This window comes from Felis catus, chromosome B1, assembly GCF_018350175.1.
Source record: "Felis catus isolate Fca126 chromosome B1, F.catus_Fca126_mat1.0, whole genome shotgun sequence".
Taxonomy (NCBI): domain Eukaryota; kingdom Metazoa; phylum Chordata; class Mammalia; order Carnivora; family Felidae; genus Felis; species Felis catus.
In genome coordinates this window covers 57,179,769-57,199,834 of record NC_058371.1, presented here as the reverse complement: position 1 = coordinate 57,199,834, position 20,066 = coordinate 57,179,769, and the positions used below count along the sequence as shown (strand labels likewise).

Sequence of the window (20,066 nt, the reverse complement as noted above, 5' to 3'; positions counted from 1 at the left end):
ACAAGTATGGGATTCCACATAAGTTACACTAAAGTATGGAACCTACTTTTCAGAAGAGGAGGTATGACAGTGGGCACCTGGTATGTGATCTTCTGGTCTTATATCACATGATCCAGATGCTGCTGACCTCCTACAATAACAGAATGGACCTTTTGCCGAAAGGTAGAACAGTAAGAACAGGAGTAGATCCTTGACCATCAATTCCAGTGAGTCTCTTAGAGAATTTGTCCTCTTCATCACTATAACTCTGAGCCCTGTGGGTTTACAGTTGCTGTTCCTTATAGTTAAGATGTTTCTAACAAGGAGCAGAGCAAGAGTCCCATTAAACCATTAGATAAGCCACCATCTGGTCATGTCAGATTCCTGATGCTAAAAGACAAACAGACATAAGTCAGAATCCCAGCAAGGATCAGTAAAGCTAATAATCAGAAACAGGTAGAGTTCCTTTATACAATGAAGACAGGGAAGAATGCTTTTAGTAACAAGTGCATTTTTTGGTGTGTCCCCTGATATTCACCTGCTCTTTGACCATAAATGCACAAGCCCAACAGGTACAGCTTGAGAAGAGCATGGTGTAATGGTACCCCAGCTTCTCAGGGATTAGATTTGTATCACCCAAACAGGTAAGCAAACTAGACCAGCAAAGGTGTTACCAAGGATGATGGGAAGAAAGGAATGAATGAAGGAGGAAGGGGATAATGAACTCAGATTTACACAAAGATAACAAGGTTTATTTTTGTTTTGTTTTGACACAAAACATTATTTAATTTATGGAGTCCAAACTGCTCTAAATATCATTTTTGGTAACATCTGGCAGCAAAATGTGACCTGACCTGATCTCATTTGTTATAAACCCTGACCAAAAGAAGTATGAAATTATTTATAGTCTGTATTTATGCTAGCTGGTTAGAATGTTCACATATTTTCCTACGGAAATGTTTTGCTATGGGCTGTTGCCCCTAACCCTCCTGATCACCTTAGAAAGTATACTGCATATGCACCATATTCTCTTACTATACTCTTATATTTCTAGATTCCAAAACCTGTTTAATGAGATTTTGTTCCTGTGCCAGTTATATTAAAAATGTAATAAAATTCATACATATATTATTTTAAAAATAGAAGCAAAACCTGAGTTATAATTTTAGAGGCATTATCTGATATAAATAATTTATTAATCTCATTTTGAAAACAAAGACATTATCTTAGAAATTCTTTGAACCAATGATAGAAATAATTTAGCCATTACATACTTTATTTTAATACATATGAATTATGTAACATAGATGATGGTTTAGAAAGGCAGAAGGAAGAAAAGGCACAAAGAATAAAATTGTAAAGGAATATGATGCCAAAATTCTATAGCCTATAATTAAAGCTATCTTAAATAGCTTCATATGTATAATCAAACATAAGTGGTGAAAATCATTGGTAAAAATCATTGGCTTTTAGGATGTCACTTTATTGTTTTTAACCCAGGCACTGACATGATCTTTATTATTAATCCATGCTTGTCATTTTTCTGTTCTCCCTCTAAGTCTTTCATCTCACACAATCAATAGTTTTGAAATTTCAGCTTAATTATTCATTTGTCAAATAATTGCAGCCCTATAGTTGTGTGTTTGCATCACAAGTAGCTTTAGTGAGAGGGTTAAGCATTACTTCCCAACTCTTTTAGAGCACAGAGTGAAACACTGAAGAGTATCTGGATAGAGATACTACTGAATGAAGAAATAATGGGATGAATATACAGAAATGCCATGATAAACAATTTCTGAATGTCTCAGCATGTACCAAATTCTGCAAATTAAGCTCTCTTTATAACCTCCAATTATGCTTTGAAAGTGAATATAATCTTAATATTAAACTCCCTCTGATCACCTTCCCCCCTTTGTCACATAGACCACCCTGTATTTAGTGCTCATTTGTCATCATTATCCTCTAAGTTTTTAATCAATTTTAGGTTACTTTCATTTATTGGAGAACAATTATGTCGTTTTATCAAGGGCATGGTTTACATTTATAAATGCAACCTATCTGTAATATGCAGTCTTTCAATGACCACTTATAAACTAGCACCCTAATAAAGATAACAAACAATTAATTAAAATACTACAATTAAAGTATTTAAAGAAGATTTTTCTGCTATATCTGGGTCATGGTACATGAATGTCTACATTATTATTTTCTGTAATTTTCTGTGTATTTTAATAATTTATAATGAAAATCCTTGAAGATTTCTAAATATATGAATACATTCAAATTAATTTCATGAATATTTTCATATAGAAATTATTATCAAAAGACTAATTTTATATTCAAAATTTTTTGATTAACATTTATTCATTTTTTGAGAGTCAGAGAGAAACAGAGCATAAGCAGGGGAGGTGCAGAGAGAGGGAGACACAGAATTGGAAGCAGGCTCCAGGCTCTGAGCTGTCAGCACAGAGCCCGATGCGGGGCTTGAACCCACGAACCATGAGATCATGACCCAAGCCGAGGTCAGTCACCCAACTGACTAAGCCACCCAGGAGCCCCTCAAAAGGCTAATTTTATATTTTAAAGTATTTATGTTCATTTTTTCACTTGTGATTTCCTTTGTGGTCACTTGTGGTTTCCTTCAAAAGACCATAGCATTGCATTTTGTGGTGAATATTACAAGCACACTATTTTTTCTGTTAAATTAACTTTACAGTACTTTAATAAAAATACTAAAGAACTACCATACAAAAACATGTAATTTAGCATTTATATACTGTTGTATTCCATGTGGTGTAAAGATTCTTCTTCTGTTTTATTAGCTGAAGTGAACATAATCTTAATATTAAACCTCTCTGATGTTACATGCCTCCTCCTTAGTGATAATTTTGAAACTGTATTCTCAAATACATTTTTTAAAGTGCTCATTATGCTTTTTTATTCTTTGTATCTTTCTTAGTCTTCCTCTCTGACCAGAAATATGTTGCAATCTCATAAATCATAAAATCCACTTATTGTCTCTGAATTTCCTGATCCATGAACTATTTTCTATAAATCTACTTGTTGAAAAATAGCCCATAAACATATTCAACTCTCTCATATCCTAGACAACTTAATCAAAATATTACATCGTTAGGGTCTCCTGGGTGGCTCAGTCAGTTAAGCTTCCGAATCTTGATTTCTGCTCAGTTCATGATTTCCCTGTTCATGAGTTTGAGCCTCGTGGCAGGCTCTGCTCTGACAGTGAGGAGCCTGCTTAAGATTCTCTTTCTCTTTCTCTGCCTCTTCCTTCTTTGCGTGCACATACACATGCTCTCTCTCTCTCAAAAATAAATAAATAAACATTAAAAAAATACTAAATCTTCAGTGCTGCCCTGTGATTGTTCACTACAGTCAAAATGTATTGGTAAAGATGTGATAATTATGCTACATTCTATAGAGATCTAGTGTTTTACAAAACAAACTGGAGCTATTAGGACTTTCTTCCAGTTTTGTGAAGCATGCTTATAAACTGTTGATCTGCAGTGCCACTTTGTCATAAAATCAAGTGTTCATATGTATGTCTGTGTTGTCTGTACCTAAGTTCTCTATTCTGTTTCAATCATCTATTGTCTGTCTTTATGCCAGGACAGTGTTGTCTTTAATGGTATTGCTTTATAATAAGACTTTATATTTCCTAATTTAAGTACAAGAAAATTTTCATTTTCAAGAGTATCTTGGCTATTTTTTTTTTGCTTTGTATTTCCACATAAAAATTAAAATCAATGTATCCAGGGGCACCTGGGTGTCTCGGTTGGTTAAGCATCCAACTCATTGTTTTGGCTCAGGTAATGGTCTCCCAGTTTGTGAGTTCGAGCCCCACACTGGGCTTCTCGCTGATAGTGTTGAGCCTGCTTAGGATTCTCTGTCTCTGTCTCTGTCTCTCTCTCTCTCTCCCTCCCTCTCTCTCTCTCCCCCCTTCTCTCTGCCCCCCCCAATCATGCTCTGTCTCTCTCAAAATAAATAAATACATTTTAAAAATAATATAAAATAAAGTTGTCTATTTCAACAATAACAATATTAACAATGATTTCAATTTTACTTTATCTTGTCAAAAAATGGGGCCAGTCAATAAAAACCCATAGTGAAAAACTAAGTCTTATTCTGAAAATTGTGCTATACATAAAAATCAACCCCAGGTAGGGAGTAAATTGAAATATTAAAGATACAATAAATCTTGTATAAGAAAAACATTGCATATAAGTAAATATTTTTTAATAAGTCCTCGATATTGATAGCCCTTTCAACAAATGGTGCTGAAACAACTGGACATCCACTCCCCCCAAAAATGAATCTAGAGTTTAAACTCTTCACAAAAATTAACTTCAAATGGGTTGTAGACCTAACTAAAAATGTGAAATCATAAAACTCTTAGAAAACAAGATAAGAAAAAACCTAGATGACCATGAACAAGGTGATGATTTTCCAGATAAAATACCAAGAGCACCATACATGCAAGAAATAATGTATAAACTGACTTCATTAAAATTAAGAACTTCCACTCTGCAAAAGGTAATACCAAGAGAATGAGAAGACAAATCATAGACTGACAGAAAATATTTACAAAAGACATATCTGATAGAGGACCATTACCCAAAATAATTTTTAAAAAGCTTTCATAGAGCTCAACAACAAAAAATATAAAAAACCCAATTTAAATATGAACCAAGGTTCTTAAAAGACATCTCACAAAAAAGAAAAAAAAAGAAGACAAAAAAGCATATGAAAAGATGTTCCACATCATATGTCATCAGATCAGGGAAATGCAAATGAAAACTATAAACACCACTATGCATCTATCAGAAGAGCCAAAATTTGAAACATGGACAACACCAAATGCTAGCAAGAATGTAGAACTGGAACTCTCATTTATTTACGATAGGAATACAAAATGTTATAGCAAGTTTGAAAGGCAGTTTTGCAGTTTCTTACAAAACAAAACATACTTTTACCATATGGCTTCGCAATCACACTTTTTGGTATTTACCTGAAACAGTTGAAACCTTCTGCTCACACAAAACCTCATATAGATATGTATAGCAGCTTTATTCATAACTGCCAAATTTGGTAGCGACCAAGATGTCCTTTCGGTAGGTGAACTGGTATATAAATGTGGCACATCCAAACAATGGAATATTACTCAGCACTAAAAAGTGAGTTATCAAATTATGGAAAGACATGGAGGAATCTTAAATGCATGTTACTAACTGAAAGAAGCCAATTTTAAGAGTATATACACTGTATGATTCCAACTAAATGACATTCTAGAAAAGGCAAAACAATGGAGGTAATAAAAAGGATCATAGTTGTCAAGGATTGGGAGTTGGGACAGAGAAATTAGTAGGTGGAGAGCAGAGGAATTTTAGGACAATGAAAATACTCTAATACCATGATGATAAATACATGTCATTATACGTTTCTCCAAACCCATATAATATAAAACACCAAGAGTGAACCATAATGTAAACTATGGACATTGGGTGATTATGATGTGTTAATGTACATTCATCAACTGCAACAGATGTAGCACTCTGATGCAGGTATTGATAATGGGGGAGGCTCTGCCTGTGTGGAGGTAGCAGGTATTTGGGAATACCTTCCCCTCAATTTTACTGTGAACATAAAACTGCTATAAAAGTAAAATATTAATTAAAGTGTATTCCCATATTAATATACTAAATAATAAAAATATTATCATCCAATCCATGCAGAAAAATAATTTAAAAAAATCTAACATCAGTTCCTGCTAAAAGTTTAGCAAAGTTAAAATAGTAGAGACATTTTCAAGAATGACACATCTTATGAATATCATACAAATGATATATTTTTTTTAACATTTACTCAGTTTTGAGAGACGGAGAGGGTGAGCGGGGCAGAGAGAGAGGAAGACACAGAATCTGATGCAGGCTCCAGGCTTTGAGGGGTCAACACAGAGCATGATGCGGGGCTCAAACTCACAAACTGAGATCATGGCCTAAGCTGAAGTCGGTCGCTTAACCGACTGAGCCATCCAGGTGCCCCGATATCTTTTTTTAATGTTTATTCATTTATTTTTAGAGAGAGAGAGAGAAGGAGAGAGAGAGAGAGAGCACAGGCAGAAGAGGGTTAGAGAGACAGGGAGAGAGGAAATTCAAGCAGGCTCTGCACTGTCAGCACAGAGCCCAATGCGAGGTTTGATCCCATTAACCGTGAGATCAGGACCTGAGCCCAGACCAAGAGTTGAACATTTAACCGACTGAGCCACCCAGGTGCTCTCAAATGTTATCATTTTAAATGGCAACAACATAATTCCTTTTCCTCTATAATTGTTTTTCTTTCAACAGTTTTATTGGTGTATAATGTACATATGCAAAACTGTACTTATTTATTTATTTTTTATATTTATTTATTTTTAAAAGATAGAGACAAAGCATGAGTGGGGCAGGGGCAGAGAGAGAGGGAGACACAGAATCTGAAGCAGCCTCCAGGCTCTGAGCTGTCAGCACAGAGCCCAGTGCGGTGCTCAAACTCACAAACCGTGATGGTGACCTGAGCTCAAGTCGCTTAACCGACTGAACCACCTAGGCGCCCTAAAACTATCCTTATTTAAAGTAGGAAGTTTAATGAATTTTGACATATGTAGATATCTGTGAAACTTCATCATAACCAAGAAACTGATTATGTGTGTGTGACCTCTCCCACCAATTTCCTCATTCCTTATAAATCAATTTCCATTTTGTAGAATTCTATAAAATCAAATAATAGAATAGGGTTCTTTCTTGTCATTGTTTGACTTTTATCTTTCACGCAGCATAATTATTTTGCAATGTTTTCCATGGAAGGCTTCCTATACCCCTTTGCCTCATTTATTGATATTTCTCCAATTGCATAATGGAATGCAGTTATACCTAAGCATATTGCAAGTTGTTAAAACTTTTTTCTACTATTCTTCTTTTGCAGTTTCCCTCATCTTCAAAGTTCTTCCTTAGCTACCCAGAAATACTAAATTTCTTAGAAACCTAGTAAATATTAATTACATGTGATGCATTCCTATAAAAGCTTGTTCTTAAAATAATAAACCCTTATCAGAATGTCTCTACCTCTTATGATCTTCTATTTTACAATTAATATGATTTGGAGGCATCTGGGTGGCTCAGTCGGTTAAGCATCCGACTTCGGCTCCAGTCATGATCTCACCATTCGTGGGTTCGATCCCTGAGTCAGGTTCTGTGCTGACAGCTCAGAGCCTGAAGCCTGCTTCAGATTCTGTGTCTGCCACTCTCTCTCTGCCCCTCCACCACTCATGCTCTGCCTCTTTTTCTCCCAAAAATAAATATACATTAACAAAATTAAACAATTAAATTAAATTAATATGACTTAGTCATCCACAAACCTATTTTTCTTACTACAAAGTAATCCTATTGAAGGCAGATTCCAAATGATTTTTCACTTTTCCAATCTCAGAGTTTAGTTATTTTCATACAAGTAAACCCAGATCCTTTCAAATTAAATAGGCTATTCTCAAAGGAAATAAAGCTTTTTGTAAAAAGAATGTAATTGACTGAATTGTGTTTCTCAAAATTAATATGTTGAAGTTCTTATCCCCAGTACCTCAGAATGTGACTATTTGTAAATATCAAGTTTTTAAAGAGGTAATTAAGTTAAAATGAGGTCTTAGAGTGGACTCCAATCTAATATGACAGGTGTCCTTGAAAGAAGAAAACATTTGTACACAGACAAACATAAGAGGAAAGACCATGTGAAGACCTAGGGAGAAGACATACACTGACAAACCAATGAAAAAGTTCACAGACCCTACTGATAGGCTGATTTCAAATTTTGAGCCTCTAGAATTGTGCACAAATAAGTTTCTGTTGTTAAGCGTGTGATACTTTGTTAAGACAGCCCTAGAAAATTAATGCATTAAAGTTCTATGATAGGCCACCAATAAAATGATAGATTTTGTCCATTTTGTCAATAGTTAGCAGTGAAAAATTATCCATAAACTTAAAGGTGTGTACTTCCCTTTATCAGTTTTGCTTTAGCCATTTAAACCATATAGATTTTTGCATACGAATTCTCCCACCCAATCCTGCATGGAAACCTAACATTTCATTACGTTTAATTGGAATAATTAAACAAATATGTTTTGTAAAACAAGCTGCCCATTACAATTATCTCTAAAATCTGTGTGACATACTTTTGTTGTGGCTTTAAAATTTAGACAACCTCATCTATATTGAGTAACAATGTTTGAATGGACATATATGGTTGAGTTTAGTCTCAGTGCTCCAAATACCTTCATGTTTCTTTTTAGTAATAAAACCTTAGTGTTTTGGGAGTTTGCTTTGATCATATTTACTTCCTTTACCTCATAAAAACGAATCTTCAGCTAATCAAGGACAGTTATTAAACACATGAATTACAGGAGCTCCATCTTGCAGATCATCACACAAATCAAATGTTACTGTGAGCCCACGTATCCATGATTTATAATAACCATAAATTAATCAGTATGTACAATGAATAATTCATTCCTGGTAGAGCCCTTGGATTAGAATCCTTTCATTTCTCTCAGCTCGGTGCTCTGGGAGAATAAATGCAAAGAGATTTTATCTGACACCAATACACTTTTGTCTGTGTGAGGGATTCAGGGTGGTTGTCTCATCAGCAGCATATGGCTTTACGTTGATTCTGTCCTCATTTTGCTTTCCTGAATATTAATGGACACAGAAGCATTTGCAGTGCTCCCTGTCTATGGTCTACTGGCTTTTTTGATTAACTATATGTTTAATTCATTTTTAATATATCAAAGATATCAAACTTATTAAATATCATCATCAGTAAAGAGGTGTAATAGGATATACAGGGGAATAAAACCTTTTTTCTTCCAACCCAAGAATATATTATTAATTAAAATTTGCAAGTTAGTTTTCTTTTGATAGACTTCCATATTGGCCATAAGTGATACAGATAATGGAGTAACTAAGAACATGAATCATGGCCAAAAGTAGAAATTAGGAAGTGACCAAAGATTACACCAAATCCTGCAAGTGCATCAGGAATGACTGCCTGTGAATTGGGAATAGGATAAAAGTCACATTCAAGTGTCTTAAATTAGAACAGAAAAAGAACAAGGAAGCATATAGGGATGATGTGTCCAGATTGCACAGCTAAGGAATGTGTTCAAGGACCTGAGTATCAATTCCTGCATACATGATAAGATCAGAAGAACAGGAGAGAAGCAGGAGATGGGCTTTAAGGCTAGTTTAAATATGACAGTCCCTCTTTCCCCAACAGATTGCCTGACTATTAACAGAACACTTGAATCAATTCCAGGTGACTCCAAAAACTAGAAAGTAGTAAAGCTTGCACTTAATGTCTGCTCTTTTAGTGTTTAGTTTCTGATGTTTTTACTATACTATATTATCACACTCTGATCATATTTTGAAATATGTATTTTTCTCCTGGCATGGAGAATGACCAGAAAACATGTATTTCCTAGGTCTTGCAAATAAAAGATATGTGATAAAATGTTAGTTTGGGGTGGGAAATACTGGCAGATTTTGACAGTCTTTTTATAAGATGTTTAATGATAATGTTTCTTGAGAATATATCCATTAGAAGAAAAATGCCTGTGAAAATTTGAAGATTAAAAAAAAAAGAAAATTTGAAGATCTTACTGTCAGAGCAGAAGCAGATGTGATAACATGACTGTGATATGACTACAAACTCACAATTATATCTATTTAAATTTTTATTTTATGATTGATGGATTTTTTGATTCCATACCTTTTAGAGTTAAAGATGTATGTTAGGGCTAGAAAAGGGGCAGATTCCAAGTCACAACTGACAACCTACATCTATCAAGGAAGGGGAGAAAGCAAAGGCTCAAACAACAATCAAATGCCAAGATTTCATTCTTCTTAATGGCTGAGTAATATTCCATTGTACATATATACCACATCTTCATTCCATTCAACAGCTGATGGACATTTGGCCTCTTTCCATAGTTTGTCTATTGTTGGTAATGCTGCTATAAACATTGAGGTGCATGTATCCTTTCAAATTAGTATTTTTGTATCTTTTGGGTAAATACCTAGTAGTGCAATCACTGAATTAGAGAGTAGTTCTATTTTTAACTTTCTGAGGAAACTCCATAGTGTTTTCCAGAGTGGCTGCACCAGTTTTCATTCCCACCAACAGTGAAAGTTTATAACATTTATCTTTTCTAGTTTAGTTGCAATGGGAATATTGAGAAATAATCCAGTTGAGAACAATGAATCCTGCCAAACTTGCTATCTCTTCACTTCTCTGTCATTGTGACCATTCTCTGCATACCTATGAAGGGTTGATTGGGGTGATATTCACCAAATGTTGTCAAAGGCTAATTGCAGAAGGTGGAATATTGAATGTTGTTGCTAGTTTATTTTCAGTATCTTTGACTCTTTTAAAAGATGTATCTATTATTTACATTTCTTCTTAAAAACGAAACAAAAATTTACCTTAGAAAAGACATCTTTAATATAAAGACATGAAGAAAATATGTAAACATATGTGTTTTTTTTTCTTCCTGGTTACAAATTTTAGCTTTAGACACTTAGGGTATTCACTTCCTACAATGAAATATGAGGTTATATGCACTTTGTCCAGCTCACCTAAACTATAAATACTGGAGGTTTATTGGAAACTCTTTTCAGTGTTAGCAAGATTTTGTCAATTTTTTGTAACTATAAGTCTTTTTTTAATCTTTATTCTGCATTTTAACATTCGATATTCATAATCCATGGTTTTACCATAGTTTTCCTATTTCCTAGTTCACCATTTCTTGATTGGCTAGTGTTTATTATCAAGAAAGGTTTTGTTTGTTTTCAAGAAGGACTTAAATACAACAGGCCTTGGATTTTTAAAGGCCTAAATACTTGTTTGCTATTTTTTACTTGAAAGAAATTTTTGCACCATATTCTCTTTGATCCAGAATGTTGAAGATGTGTTTTATATAATCTTCTTTCATAAAATCTTATTAAGGAGAAATCCGAGGCCAGTCTCAGTTTTTCTCATTTATAGATTACTTTAGTGGTTTTTCAACTTGGATTTCTTTAGGATTTCTTATTTATTATATTTCAGCAAATTTACCTGTATGTACTTACATGCCAATCTTGCTGTCATTTTTTGTCTTCATACAGAGGGTCTTCTTTTGATCCACATTTTCAAATATTTCCGTTTCAGGACATATTCTTTTATATTCCTATGGAAGAATAATAATTCTTATTTTTTTGAATAATTTTGTTTTGTTCTATTCCTGTGAACATTTATGTGTATCAAGATATTTTGTATCTATCTTTCACATTTATCATCTCCTAATTACTTATTTTTTTGTTATTTTCTGTTTTGCTTATGTGTACATTTTTAGTCTTCCATATACCTGAGTGTTTCTGGGTTCAATATTTTCAATACACCCTTTTTTATCTTTTTTCTATAGAAATTCTAATCATATACAAAGTAGAAAGGATGGTATAATACCCTCATTTTTTCATTGAGCTTTAACAATTATCAATTTGTAACATATACATATGTGTGTGTGTGTATATATATATATATATATATATATATATATATATATATAATGTATTTATTCAATTACTAACCCAAATTATATTATTTGGGAGCAAATTTATCAGGGCTTCATGAGTGTACAACTAGTCATACAAGTTCTCGGGCTTTGAAGGGACCCATGCTTGGTCTGATGGTTTGATATCACTGCCTTAAAAATTGTAATAGTTTTCAAAGGAGCAGGCCTGCAGCCGGTCTTGACCCCTATTAACTCTGATCTGAAATTTCTTGGCCATTTTAGAGCATAAAACTGGTCCTAAAGTGATACTTAGTCCTGTAAGATGTACTGATGATTTTATTGCTAATAATAACAGTGAATTAGAAAAGGGGTTATAGGATTTCCCTTTGTTATATATTTATATGCACACTCTTTAATTTTTGTCTTGTGCCTTGTTAAGGGGAAGCAAAATTAAATATGTTTGCAAAATTTAAAAGAAAAAGGTTACATAGTTTAAATTACAATGAAGTAGGGTCAGAAAACTCTAGTTTACATTCTGGCATTGTCATATATCTGTGAGTCTCAGCAAATCATCCCTGTTTCATATTCTCATTTGTGAAATGGATAACATAATTTCTATCTCACAAAGTTATTAGAAGACATCATATATAAAGTATCTTTAATGGTACTCTCTTAGGTAGTAGCTATCTGACTTTTCTTGTTTCATTTTTTGGTCTTTTTATAATAGAAAATGTCTTGTGGTTTGGATGTTCTGGGTAATTAAAAGAACATGAACTAGTTAGTAGGAGCTGAACATGAAATAGAGTTTTGGGATATTGCTAACTATGTGCTGTGTTAGTGATAGCAAATAAAATTAGAAAAATGCAATATGTGTGAGAAAAAAGAGTTCTTAAGTATTTACCTGTTCTTTCAAGTTTTCCCATTCTAACAAACTGAGAAGCCAGAATAGAACAGAAGCAAACTTAGAAAGTATAAGCAAAGTAAATAATTATAAATAAGTTTTATTGGTTACAAGAAAAACTTGCTGTGATTAGTTTAAATAGAAAAATACATAATTATTGGAAAGAGATTTAAGGCTCATAGAATCCTCTGGGAGACTAAATAGTTAGTGCCATAAAACAGAACCAAGAAAGTCTTGTCAATGGACAATCAAAGCAAATGGTAAGAAGAATTTGCTGAGGATACCATTTTTGGCACATATTGTCAATGCTAATTTTGACTGCTTCGTGACCTCAGACTATGTCACAATCATTACTAAAATGTCTTACCTTCTCATAAAACGGATAAACAAAAATAGTTGTTTATATCTATTCATCTACTTGCATGTATATATACATATATATGTGTATAAAACTGTACATATTTGAAAATAAGCATATAATAGATGTTTCAAAATGTTAATAGATTGTATCTGTAACTGGTAGAATTTCATCTTTTTTCAGTGTATTTGTCTATAGTGCTAAATCATTTATAAGAAATAGGTAGTACTTAAATAATCAGAATTTGAAGGAAATTCTTTTCACTGTAAAAAGAAACAATTTATGGCTCTACAGTAGGCCATTTTTGACAAGGACAAAACATACTAATTGCATTTTAAAGTTGGCAATGACAATAATCTATTTCATAAGTAGTTTAAAATTATTTATAGATCAAGAACAAAGATGAAAATGATTTATTCCACTCTTCTCATGTGTAGGAAAATATAACTACTCTGATGGGAGAGGTCAAGGAAATTTGGGACTCCAAAGGTGGGTAAAACTTGTAAGAGGATATTTTAATTGATTTTTGAGCTGACTCCAAAGCATCGCTTCTAACACTTGTCATGTGTTCTACATTAAGCAAATAGCCATTATATGATGGGCTATGGGAAGCTGATAAAGAGAGGCAATAAATGGGAAGATTAAGGGTTCCCAGGGGCCAGTTATTCTCTAAAGAACTCACTAGAACTTATTAAAAATTGTGGGCTGAACATTTCACTGCTCCCACTTGAAGAGAAGTTTTGAGAGCAAAATGGGACTTTTAGCTCTACGGGAAGTTAAAGAACTTTAGAAAAAAACAGCCTAAAGGTTTGACCCAGTGTGAACCTGTGCCCACTGTATTGAATGAAATAGGGCAGATTCCTGCAAAAGAATTCAGAGTCATAGCTTTATGGAATATTCTGTGTTAGCTTCCTGCCTTTAGAAATTTATGCCTAAAATCTACAGAAAATATTAGTCATGTCTAATAACTTCACTGGTAAGGAACAGGTTTATACAATATGGGATCATAAGACACACACCATTTCTCAGGTACTTTGGAAGTGATCATTTTACTACACATCCAGAATTCAGAGAATTTGGAAATATGAGTTTCAGCCCTCTGAGGTGAAGAACTTCAATAATATATCAGCCATCTCCAAAGAAGACACCCAAAAGGACCTGGGAATTTAAGTGAATGCTACTTAATATGCTAGAGAAACTTTTTTTTCCCAGAGGAGGAAGGACAATGGAGCTAATATGCAGAATTCCCACTGCATACCTGTGATGATATTATGAATGCAATTATTGATTTTCATTCTTGTTTCTTTTTTTTTTTTTTTTTTTTATTTATTTTTTTTTTTTTTATTTTAAAATTTTTTTTTTTCAACATTTATTTATTTTTTTGGGACAGAGAGAGACAGAGTATGAACGGGGCAGGGGCAGAGAGAGAGGGAGACACAGAATCGGAAACAGGCTCCAGGCTCTGAGCCATCAGCCCAGAGCCCGACGCGGGGCTCGAACTCACAGACCGCGAGATCGTGACCTGGCTGAAGTCGGACGCTTAACCGACTGCGCCACCCAGGCACCCCCATTCTTGTTTCTTAATGTTAGGCAGGAATTAGGGCATATATTGATCATTGCTTTGAGGTGACTGAGAGAATGCACTGAGAAATGTTACTCAGTATGTAGCTAATCAGAGGGGAAAGGTGCAGGAGTAATTCTCATCAATGACTAAAATTATCCAGAGCAATATCAGAATGAAAAAAAAAGCAATGGTATGAGAAAATGGAATGGTATGAGAAAAATGGAATGGTATAAGACTGATATAAAATCACTAAAAGAAATCTGATTGGTTAGGATGACTCTAGATTATGTTGTGGTAAGCAATAAACTCAAAACCTTAGAGCTTAAAGCAATAATATTTCTGACTCTATATGTACATCATGCCACCTGTTCACTTTCTCCTCCTATTACAGAGACTGGTGAAATGGTCACTATGGGGAATACTGCCTATCACCATGGTAAAGGGAAAGAGAACACTATAGCTAAAAACATTTCATATTACTTCAGCTCACATTTCATTGGCCAAAGAAAGTTACACAGCTGTGACCAACTTCAACACAGCATGCAAGTACATTTCTGCCTCATGCCTAGAAGGAGAACTGGAATACTTTAAACAGCTCTCATGATTACCATAGAAAAGGACTACTTTCAGTTATAATAGTGTAGACTTCCAGATAAAAGAAAGAAAAAGTATCTGAAAATTTATTCTCTTTATTGTATTACTTGTATACAAAATGATAAAGACTGAGACAAGCTAGTTTGTTACCTACAGAAAAATCTAACTCTCACAGGTAAATTCAAAGGGTAATGTTCTCTCCATACTCATTTATTTCATTCTGTGCAGAGAAGATGTATCCAAGGGAGGGGTCAGTTTCTCAAAGAGAAAATATGTTTTATATGCTAGTGCTTCAGGAATGAGGGGGAAGATTGAACAATAAGTTACTTTGGTAAAAATGAAGGTGATGTTTTGCTAAATTGGAGAGGAAGCTCAGTTCAGGCTCACAGCTAGATCTAAATAGTTTGAGGCAAGATATACACCTAATGATAAGCAAGAGGTTTATGGGGTCCCAAAAGAATTAAGATTTTAGAAACCCATGAAGAGGCCTCGCCACAGATAGAGGAGTCAAGAAAGAGCCAGTATGTAGGTTCAGTTCCAGTATATTTGAAGAGCTTGTAAATTATTGACAGTCACAGGCTGTATGGTACATGGAAGCTACTGCTCTGACAAATTGTTTCTAGGTAAGAGAGCACCTTTATTTTCAGCATGGTGGGGAGAAAATGGGGAGTATGGTAGGAAGCCCAGTGAGAATAATAAGGCTTTAAAAGTTAATAAAATAGACTGTAACAAAAATAACCACTTAAATATTGCAGAAAGAAAGAAGAGGCATAATCATCAGTCAAAGCATTTGACACATTCCAAAACAAAACAAAACAAAACAAAACAAAACAACATTGATGTATCAGAAATTCAAAGACAAAAATATCCCTTTTAACTGGTCTAGTTAACATAGAAAAAATGTACAGCTGTCAAGTGATGAGTTCAATGAGTTTTGACAATTGTATATATCCAAGTAGCCATTATCTAAAATAAGATAAAGAATATTTCCATCACTCCAAAGAATTCCCACACACTTCTTTCTAGTAAACACTCTCCATCCTATCCAAAGGAACAACTTGCTGTTAGCACCATTGATTAGTTTTACATGTTCTTATACCATTTATATGTCTATATCTCTCTATCTTTCACTGGCTTAGAAATTCATAATCTTCCTAACCTCCAAAACAGAAAGAATGGGTGTACACTCTAAGGAGTAGCAGTGGTTGGAAAAGGAAAGGCCTCATCACATGTACTTGACTGCAAATCCCCTGGGGTAAATACTTCATTATACAGAGCTTTAATATTTAGTTGGTTATTTTTGGATCCTAGAGATAAATGTACAAGCTTTTGCATAATTCTCATAACTTAGCCTTACTTACACTTTATTTTCTCAATTACAGTGCAGAACTGAATTGTTTGTTCTGTGTAATAAAGCCACTACCACTTTCTGTATTTTTTTAAGGTTATTTATTTACTTTGAGAGAGAGGTGGTGGAGGGGCAGAGAGAGAGGGAAAGAAAGAATCCCAAGCAGGCTCCGCACTGTCAGTGCAGAGCCCGATGCTGGACTTGGACTCATGAAACATGAGATCATGACCTGAGCTGAAACCGAGAGTCACATACTTAACCGAGTAAGCCACGCAGGCCTCCCATCTTTCTGTCTTTCTGATTACACAGAGATAGCTAACCAAAAGTATATGTTGGCTGGAATGTGAACATTTTTTTGGTAGCCAATTAAAATGGTCTTACTTTTAAAAACCCAATCAATAACTGGTTTCTCAGTACGAATTTGAGAATGCAATATGCTAAATTTTTAATTCTGGTCAGCAATCTAGTCAACAGCTGTTTTTTTTTTTTTTTTTTTCCTTTGGAAGATTCTATTTAAGCTAAAAATATTTGGTCTATGTCATACAAAGTTCTGATGTTGTAGAAATAACTTCAAAGCAAGTTAAGGCAACATTTCTTAGGCATACCTAAATTAGGTATATCTAATACCACTACTTGGTTTTTGCCAAAACAATAAAATTCAATGAGGCATTGTTATTCACTTAAAAGGTATGAACATTTAACACTAAAGGGATCATTTAACAGGAAGGCACTCTAACAATTTAATCCTGTATATGAATGGAGCTAATTGAAAACAAAAAAGTATGTACTGGGGGCACCTGGGTGGCTCAGTTGGTTAAGCATCTGACTTTAGCTCAGGTCATGATCTCACGGTTTGTGGGTTCGAGCCCCGCATCAGGCTCTGTGCTGACAGCTTGGAGCCTGGAGCCTGCTTCAGATTCTGTGTCTCCCTCTCTCTCTGACCCTCCCCCGTGCTCTCTCTCTCTCTCTCTCTCTCTCTCAAAAATAAATAAATAAATAAATAAATAAATAAATAAATAAATAAATAAACATTAAAAAAATTTTTTTAAAGTATGTACTGAAGACTATAGTGATAGTTGGTTTTATTTTACAGCCACAAATGATTATAATCTTCCTGAATTGAATTGACTAAGATCATAAATGACTTTCACATTGACAAATCTAATGTTACATCTTATCTTTATACAAATTCTTAATAGGCAAATTTGACTTAGTTGACCACTATGGGGAATAACCTTAGGAATTCCCTGAGCTTGCACCAATGGGTTAACAAGGCATAAAGAAATAGAAAGCCACAAGATGTACAAGATGTAATCTTGTAGGTAAACAAGATTAGGTAACCAGGGCAAAGGCCCCCAGTATAGGACAAAAGTGTAGGAATAGGAAATCTCAGGATGGAAGCATACAAAGCGAGGTAAACAAGAGTAGGTATTCAGGGCAGAAATGTGCCCAATTTAGTACAAGAGGAGAAAGCTGCTTTCACAGGAAGGAAGGAGCAAAACAGGTAAACACGTAAACAGGGCTATAGATCACAGCAGGTTGAAGTTGCCCAGAGTGGAGCTAATTAGCAAAAGAAAGGTGCCTTGTTGACTGTACCCTAGCATGCTCTGTCTTGTCCCTTAGGCCAGTTTAGGTAAACAGAGGTGGCAGAGGTGGCACCTCAGGTCTGCTGTAGACAACCATCTGCCCAGCGCTAGGATTTTGTTTTGTGTCGACCCAAACCCCTAACACCGCATATCTTCAAAACCCCCTTTTCCCCACGCCCATGAGTTAATGTTCATGATTTCATTGTCTCTTTGTGCACGTCCATCACACTTGTAAGCCTTCTGATTCTAATAAAAACGGAGCAAGGACCCTTACTGGGGCTCTTGTCTCCTCCCAGACATTAGCATTTCAATCTTGCATTTCAATCCTGTGTCCCTTCTCTTGCTAGACAAGAGAGAATTCCAGACCCAGAGTCTATGACAGACCACTCCCTAAAATCAATTTCTTCCCTTGAACTTTTTAACCTCAGGCTTTCATTCTTTCCCTATTACTCTATTAGGTTCTATGTCTCGGCCCAATTTCCCTAGAAAACAGAACCTGAAGCAAAGATTCTGTGCTAATGTTTTATTATTGTGCATTCCAAGAAAGCAAAAATAAAGGAAATTGAAAATGAGACAGAGAAAAAGAGAAAAGCAAATACAAAAAGATGAATTACTAAGCTGAACAGTTTTTTAAGAAACACAGCTTCTTTTTTTCCTCCAAAGAAGAACGTTACAAAGAATTTTATCTGAGGTCAGTGCACTGCCAAGGAAAAAGAGCAATTTATCTATCAGTTTATCCACTATCCTGTCTCTTATTGTTTGAAGCTTGTCCCACGGGAAATCACCCCCCACCTCTATACTTATATATGTGTTATTCTCTGGGCATTTCTAGGAAAAGACAGAGCTTCTATGGGTATAATCAAGTCTTACAGGGACTCTGGAGTTGCTGAAGTCCCAAGCTTATCAAGTACAATGGAAGCCCTGCTGAAACATTTGCCTCTAGGAAAAGATGGAACAATGTGAGGTAAGGCATGGTGGCAGTGGACAGTGTTTACATTCTTAGTACCAGAATAGTGCCAGAAACATGGTGAGCAGCCTAGGCCAAGGAGATAGACTGAGGCAGAATGGATGAAATTATTATTATTTTTTTTTACTATTCTATTGTAATCTATTGGCTTTCTAGCTATCACTCTTACTTATTTTTCCCCAGTAGTAGTTGATCTAGGGATTGAAACATGCATCTTTAGTTTATTAGTCTACCTTAGTGATGCAGGTACAAAGGACGTGGCAAGATTTAAGGGTAGAGAATTTTATTTGTACTCTGAGGTCTGGATGAATAAAAGGCAGTGATTGGTGGCTGCTAGAAGGCAGACCTGAAACCTACTCATACCTCAAACTTCATCTGATTTACAGAAGGAAGTGTCTGTCACTGCAGGAAGGGCAGGAAACTTGCTCACTCCTAGGAAATGGACTTGCTTTTGATAGGTAAGCTATCTGCCCCAAGAAAAAGTGTAGGAAATTTTCCCTTTTCTGGTTTTAGTCTTGACTGCTGGTTACACTGACACTGGCAGAAGTCATTTTTAAAAAAAGTATGCCATTGGAAGACGGGCAGGAAACCTACTCCTGATCAGGATCCTTTACCAATACACAGGAAAGATCAGCTACCATTGCAGGAAGGGCTGGATAACTGCCTGTGCTCTACACTCTGAGTAGGAACAAAGTGCAGAAAAACAGAAATTCTCATCTCTGAGGGTCAGCATTCAGGGACTGCTTAAAATCGAGTCTGGAACAGGTTAAAGAGTATAATAATGAGAATTCTCCTTCCCCATAAGCCATGGATGGAGAAACAACAGCAGCAGTCTAATGTTGAGGGAGACACAAGAGTGTGGAGAAACTCCATGTCACAGGAATACAGGCTGTGCTGAAAGCTAGGGGTGGAGCGGGAAAATTGAATAATAAGTCACCAACATTCCAAGACTAACATTAAGAACAAGATAATAACAACCAATAACTGGAGGGATTTTTATTTTCTTTTTTTTTTGTTTTTGTTTTTGTTTTTTGGCTTAAACAACAGAAATTAATTTTCTCACAGTTCTGGAAGCTCAGAGTCCAAGATCAAGGTATTGGAAGGTTTGGTTTCTTCTGAGGTTCTCTCTCCATGGCTGGCAGATAACTGCATTCTCACTGTTTCTTTGCATAATCACCC

General features: G+C 35.0%; 1 long non-coding RNA gene across 1 annotated transcript in view; it reads right to left on the bottom strand.

Annotated features, from left to right (window-relative positions):
- LOC123384876 overlaps nucleotides 1-20,066 on the bottom strand; it is a 100,312-nt gene that overhangs the window by 44,277 nt on the left and 35,969 nt on the right. The window contains exon 2 of the long non-coding RNA XR_006596588.1: nucleotides 11,148-11,245. This is a non-coding gene — a long non-coding RNA (uncharacterized LOC123384876). The remainder of the gene's footprint in view (nucleotides 1-11,147; nucleotides 11,246-20,066) is intronic.